Source organism: Chelonia mydas, chromosome 13 (assembly GCF_015237465.2).
Source record: "Chelonia mydas isolate rCheMyd1 chromosome 13, rCheMyd1.pri.v2, whole genome shotgun sequence".
Lineage (NCBI taxonomy): Eukaryota > Metazoa > Chordata > Testudines > Cheloniidae > Chelonia > Chelonia mydas.
This window is the reverse complement of record NC_051253.2, coordinates 36286215-36293343: the sequence shown is the minus strand read 5'-3', so window position 1 is coordinate 36293343 and position 7129 is coordinate 36286215. Positions and strand designations below refer to the sequence as shown.

Sequence of the window (7129 nt, the reverse complement as noted above, 5' to 3'; positions counted from 1 at the left end):
AGAGGAGACCAGCAGCAGCTTCTAATCTGACCTCCTGGATACCACAGAATGTCAAGCCCAATAACTCATGCCTCACTAACGCCTATTTCAACAAAGGCCATCTTGACTCGAAGATCGCAAAAGTCAGAGCGTGCCTTACTTCCCTTCAGAGTCCATTCCCACGGCTAATCACCCTCACACGTATCAATGTGAACTTTGTTTCTAATTTGAATGTGTCTCTGTTTAACTCTGGGGTTCTGTTCCTGGGTGTGGGAGAAGAGCAGGGTCTAGTGGACTGATGTATTGGAGCTGGGAGCCAGGACTCCTGGGTTTAGGCTGACCAGATAGCAAGTGTGAAAAATGGAGACGGAGGTGAGGGGTAATGGGAGCCTATATAAGAAAAAGCCTCAAATATTGGGACTGTCCCTATAAAATTGGGACATCTGGTTACTTTGCCTGGGTTCAAAGCTGGCTCGGGAAGGCAAATGGGCTTCAGTGGGGGCTGGGATTTGGCCGGTGTATGAATGGGGAGTGCGATCTACTGGATTAGAGCAGGGCAGGCTAGATGTCAGAACACCTGGATTGTATCCCCAGAGATGGGAAGGGATTGGGGTCCCCTAGATTGGTGTACAGGGGTTCAAATCTGGCTTCTGCATAGCAGTGAGTTTTAGCCCTAACACCCTGCAAAGATCACCCATTGTTCCTCCTTCGTTAACCATTAACACCCCGCATACACTGGCAGGGACACAGACCGAGTGAATGGAGTGTGGGAACAGATCCCAGCCAACACCTTTCATCCTGGTGGGGGGTCACGTACCCCCCAGAACTGCGGGTTCTCTTGTTCCTCTTTTTCCTCTTCCTCTACCTGTTGACGCTGTGTGGGAACCTGCTCGTCCTGCTGGCAGTGGCCCGGGAGCCCTGGCTGTACAAGCCCATGTACTGGTTCCTGTGCCACTTGTCCTTCCTGGACATCACGGTCTCCTCAGTGGTGGCCGGCTTCCTGCCAGGCAGCAGGACCATATCCTTTCAGGACTGCACGGCCCATTTCTTCTTCCACTTCATTGGCTGCACCAAGTGCTTCCTCTATACGGTCATGGCCTACGACCGCTTCCTGGCCATCTGCAAGCCACTGCACTACAGCGTCATTGTGAACCTCAGAGGCTGCCCGTGCCTGGCAGCGGGGTCCTGGCTAGGGGGTTCCCAGCACTCATTGATAGAGACCGCACTGACCTTCCAGCTGCCGTATGGCCAAGGGAACCGAGTGGGATACATCTTCTGTCATATCCTGGCTGTGCTGAAACTGGCCTGCGGGGACATGGCGCGCAACCACCTGATGACATTTTTGGATATTGGCTTCCTGACCTTCACCTGCTTCCTGCTAATCCTGACATCCTATGTCTACATTATCTCGGCCATCCTGAGTATCCACTCTGCCGAGGGCAGGCACCGGGCCTTCTCCACCTGCGAGGCTCACATCACCATAGTAGTGACCTACTATGTGCCTGTGGTCTTCATCTACCTGAGGCCAGGTTCCCAGCACACTGTGGACAGGGTGGTGGCTGTATTCTACACCAGGGTGACCCCGCTCCTGAACCCCTTCATCTACATGCTGAGGAACAAGGAGATGAAGGATCATAGAATCATAGAATATCAGGGTTGGAAGGGACCTCAGGAGGTCATCTAGTCCAACCCCCTGCTCAAAGCAGGACCAATCCCCGACTAAATCATACCAGCCAGGGCTTTGTCAAGCCTGACCTTAAAAACCTCAAAGGAAGGAGATTCCACCACCTCCCTAGGTAACACATTCCAGTGTTTCACTACCCTCCTAGTGAAAAAGTTTTTCCTAATATCCAACCTAAACCTCCCCCACTGCAACTTGAGACCATTACTCCTTGTTCTGTCATCTGCTACCACTGAGAACAGTCTAGAGCCATCCTCTTTGGAACCCCCTTTCAGGTAGTTGAAAGCAGCTATCAAACCCCCCTCATTCTTCCCTTCTGAAGACTAAACATCCCCAGTTCCCTCAGCCTCTCCTCATAAGTCATGTGTTCCAGTCCCTTCATCATTTTTGTTGCCCTCCGCTGGACTCTTTCCAATTTTTCCACATCCTTCTTGCAGTGTGGGGCCCAAAACTGGACACAGTACTCCAGATGAGGCCTCACCAATGTCGAATAGAGGGGAACGATCATGTCCCTCGATCTGCTGGCAATGCCCCTACTTATACATCCCAAAATGTCATTGGCCTTCTTGGCAACAAGGGCACACTATTGACTCATATCCAACTTCTCGTCCACTGTAACCCCTAGGTCCTTTTCTGCAGAACTGCTGCCGAGCCATTCGGTCCCTAGTCTGTAGCGGTGCATTGGATTTTTCCGTCCTAAGTGCAGGACTCTGCACTTGTCCTTGTTGAACCTCATCAGATTTCTTTTGGTCCAATCCTCCAATTTGTCTAGGTCCCTCTGTATCCTATGATGAGGATCCTGTATCCTAGGATACCCTGTTGAGACTGAGAGACAGCAAACTGCTGGGGCCTGAGCCATGATTGTCCTGTGTCCAGCAGGAGCTGTCTGGGAATTGGACAGGAAGAGAGGGATCTGGAGATTAGCATCAGGACTCGGGGTTCTCTCGCTGGCTCTGGGAGGGGAGTGGGTTCTACCAATTGAATTCCTGGTTCCTCAGAGCTATTGGAGTTTGTTCCAATTCTCTGGTGGGTAGAGACACTCAGACTGGCACTCCTGGATTGTATTTCTGCTTCTTGGAGAGTAGTCGTGTCTGGTGGTAAAAGCAGGGAGGGCTGGGAGTCAGGACTCCTGGGTTTTTTGTTTACAGCTCTGCTGCAGGCTCCTGCATGACCTTGGGCAAATCACTTGGCATCAGTTTCCTCATGCGGGTCATTTTCTTACTGCCTAACACCGAGGGTTGTGAGACCAAAGTCATTACAGACTGGGAGGAGGAGGAGATGCTCCAGTCGCAGGAACCAGAGAAAAGCCATTCTGGCCACGTTTCAAGCTCATCTAAGAAGGCATGAATCCAAGATGTTGACTTGCTTTAGGAACACAGCAATGGCCAAACAACATCAGACCATTGGGCCATCCATCCCATCAGCCCAGCCCTTGGAACTGTCCAAGCTCTTCCGCTCATAAAACTAACATGACGGCATATGTCACCACAGGATCTTATCTTTGTAAATCCCACCCCTACCCCACCCCTGGTATACCACATGCACTTGATTTGTCTTGTCTCCGATTAGAACGTCCTCTCTTCAGGGCCTCTATCTCTGTGCAGCACACATGGAATCCTTGCCAGGGGCCTGTAGGCACGTCGGTGTTATGAAAAATAACCTGCAATGATTCCCAGTGAAGGAAGGGTCTGTGGTGAAGGCACTGGAGTGGGACTCCACATAGGCACGGACTCCATGGGTGCTCTGGGGCTGAAGCACCTACAGGGAAAAATTAGTGGGTAATGAGCATCCATCGGCAGCCCCTATATTAGTTGCCCCCACCCGCTGCTGGGCCCCGCTGATCAGCGCCTCTCCCTCCCTCCCTCCTGTGCCTCCTGGCCGCTGCAATCAGCTGTTTTTCAGCATTCGTGAGGCTCTGAGGGGGAGAGGGGAGGAGGAAGGATGTGGCGTGTTAGGGGGTGGGGCTGAAATGGGGCAGGAAGAGGTGGGGCAGGGGTGGAGCAGGGAAGAAGAGGCAGGGAGGGGTAGGGCTTAGGGGGAAGGGGTGGAGTGAGGTGGGGCCTAGGGCAGAGCCAGGGGTTGAGCACCCCCCCTACACTTTTGAAAGTGGGTGCCAGTGGGACTTCAGACAGCCTGTGTCACTTTCACTGGGCATGCCTTGGTTTCCCATCTGTAAAACGGGACTAGTGCCACTCCCTTTAGGCTAGTTAGGACATAAGCACTTTAGGACAAGGACTGACTCTGCACAGTGCCTTAGGTCAGTTGGAGTCAATGGTTCAGATCTCGTGTGAATTGAAGTCAGTGGGGACATGTCAGTTTATACCAGTAAGGGGCTGGTCATCTGGCCATATCTATAAGTAGTGAGATTTCTATAACTTTCTGGCCCAGTAGAATTACTTTCCTTGGTGCTCAGTTCACTGTGTGTCGACGTAATCAATTTCTCAGTCGTAGAGGTTCACGTTCCCATCTAGTGGGTGATGTTTTCCCCTGTGCAGGTCTGTTGAAAACCCAATTTTCCACCAAAGAAAAGCTTCAAAGGATCATTTATGACTAGTCCTTAATAAAGATGACAGTGACTGACTTTTATATAACTCAAGATGTTCTCATCATCTGTACACCTGTCTGACCCTTTTTTTGAAATCTAAAAAGCTCTTGGCCTCAATATTTTGTGGCCATGAGTTTGTCAGGCTAAGTGTGCAAATATAAAAAACGGTTTAGGGCTTAAGTAGTATGTAACCAGCGTGCAGACCATCTGCGCACTCTGGTGAACTTCCTATCACACTTTTACTTTAGGTTGGGAATTTCAAAGGCACCTCCCAGGATCTAAGTGTCTAACTGCCATAGACTTTTGTCTTCCTTTGGAAATTCCAGCCTTAAAATCCAACTATTTTTCATTTCATATTTTTACTGTTCTCTTAAATTTCACTTGTTCTCTGCCCAGTCTTATAAATGGGCCCCAGTCATAGAATCATAGACTTATAGAATATCAGGAGGTATCTAGTCAACCCCCCTGCTCAAAGCAGGACCAATCCCCAACTAAATCATCCCAGCCAAGGCTTTGTCAAACCTGACCTTAAAACCTCTAAGGAAGGAGATTCCACCACTTTAACTATTCCTGTGCTTCGCCACCCTCCTAGTGAAAAAGCCTTTCCCAATGTCCAACCTAAACCTCTCCAGACACTGGTTTTCCAGATTTTATTTTTCATTGGAACACCTAGAAAAAGCACAGAAAACTTAGAGACAAGTTCCAATCAAACAACAGCTGAGGGCAGGGGAAAAATAGTTTTATTCCCGGGTTAGGTTTATTCCCACCGCATATTACTCAAACTTCAAGCGCAACCGCATGCAGAAGACACAATACATAAGCAGCACAAACCCAAAACACATTGTGTGTGATGAGTGTAGAGTCCTCACATTAGTTAAATCTTCTATTAGCATTTTTATTCCTTTTTTTTAACTTATTTATCTTTCTAGCTCTATCTAAGTAGGGGTGAATTTTTAAAAAAACATCTAATTGACTTAGGAAAGTAGGTCCCATTTTCAAAAGCCATTCAGGTGCCCAGTTCTCACTGAAATTCCATGGGGAGATTGGCCAGATTTACAAAGGTATATCGCCACCTACAGGTGCAGAAAGGCACATAGTGGGATTTTCAAATGGGCCTTGGTGTTTAGGCCCAGATTATTGTCACAATTTAAAAGCAACTGCACTGGTTGTGGGCCTTGGGGCTGTCTGCTTGTTTGTTTCAGGGAAGCCTGGCTGTTTAAAAATAGCCAGAGCTTCGCGAACCAGCTGAGTGGCAGCGAACCAGCTGAGCAGCGGGGGACAGCAGAGCAGCACACAGCAGAAGTTTGCCTCGGAGTTCGCCTGGAGTGAGCCCAGTGAGGCTTACATCTTGCCAACTTCTCCGAGGAAGCTCATAGTGGGAAGGTGATATGGAAGGGGGGGATTCAGCTATTGTGACCTGCACTGGATGTGCCATGTTTGTCTTTCTTCCACAGGACAGAAGCGACTTTGTTTGTACAAAGTGCAAGCTGGTCTCCATATTGGAAGAGAAGATTGAAGGTCTGGAGCAACAGATAACGACCCTGCGTTGCATACGAGAAACTGAGGATTTTCTGGACAAAAGTCAGGATATGCCTCTACGGGCACAAAGCTCTAAAAATTTAGAGCAGGTTGCACAGCGGAGTCAAGAGGCCAGTGAAGAGGCTTGGCAACATGTGACCTCCGAAGAAGAAGGGGGGATGTCCGGGTTTCAGCAACGCAGACACAGGTAACTAACCGCTTTCATGTTCTCTCCACAGGTACTAATGCGGAGAGTGGACCAGATGATACGTCTGAGGGAAGGGAGCAGAAGGAGACTCCGCTGGTTGGAAGGCATGAGATGCACTGTCCTGAGATGGGGGGTTCCACGACCACCACTCCCAAGAGAAGGAGGCGGGTGGTGGTGGTCGGGGACTCTCTCCTCCGGGGGACTAAGTCATCTATCTGCCCCCCTGACCGGGAAAACCGAGAAGTCTGCTGCTTGCCAGGGGCTAAGATTCGTGATGTGACGGAGAGACTGCCGAGACTCATCAAGACCTCGGATCGCTACCCCTTCCTGTTTCTCCACGTGGGCACCAATGATACTGCCAAGAATGACCTTGAGCAGATCACTGCGGACTACGTGGCTCTGGGAAGAAGGATAAAGGAGTTGGAGGCGCAAGTGGTGTTCTCGTCCATCCTACCCATGGAAGGAAAAGGACGGGGCAGGGACCGTCGGATCGTGGAAGTCAACGAATGGCTACGCAGGTGGTGTCGGAGAGAAGGCTTTGGATTCTTTGACCATGGGATGGTGTTCCATGAAGGAGGAGTGCTGGGCAGAGACGGGCTCCATCTTACGAAGAGAGGGAAGAGCATCTTTGCCAGCAGGCTGGCTAACCTAGTGAGGAGGGCTTTAAACTAGGTTCACCGGGGGAAGGAGACCAAAGCCCTGAGGTAAGTGGGAAAGCGGGATACCGGGAGGAAATACAGGCAGGAACGTCTGTGAGGGGCGGGCTCCTGCCTCATACTGAGAAGGAGGGGCGATCAGCAGGTTATCTCAAGTGCTTATATACAAATGCACAAAGCCTTGGAAACAAGCAGGGAGAACTGGAGGTCCTGGTGATGTCAAGGAATTATGACGTGATTGGAATAACAGAGACTTGGTGGGATAACTCACATGACTGGAGTACTGTCATGGATGGTTATAAACTGTTCAGGAAGGACAGGCAGGGCAGAAAAGGTGGGGAGTAGCACTGTATGTAAGGGAGCAGTATGACTGCTCAGAGCTCCGGTACGAAACTGCAGAAAAACCTGAGTGTCTATGGATTAAGTTTAGAAGTGTGAGCAACAAGGGTGATGTCGTGGTGGGAGTCTGCTATAGACCACCGGACCAGGGGGATGAGGTGGATGAGGCTTTCTTCCGGCAGCTCGCAGAAGCTACTAGATCG

The 7129-nt window shown here is 50.2% G+C and overlaps 1 pseudogene; it reads left to right on the top strand.

Moving 5' to 3' along the window:
• The first annotated feature begins 738 nt into the window (after positions 1-738).
• Positions 739-1612, top strand: LOC119563633 (annotated as a pseudogene).
• Positions 1613-7129: the final 5517 nt, after the last annotated feature.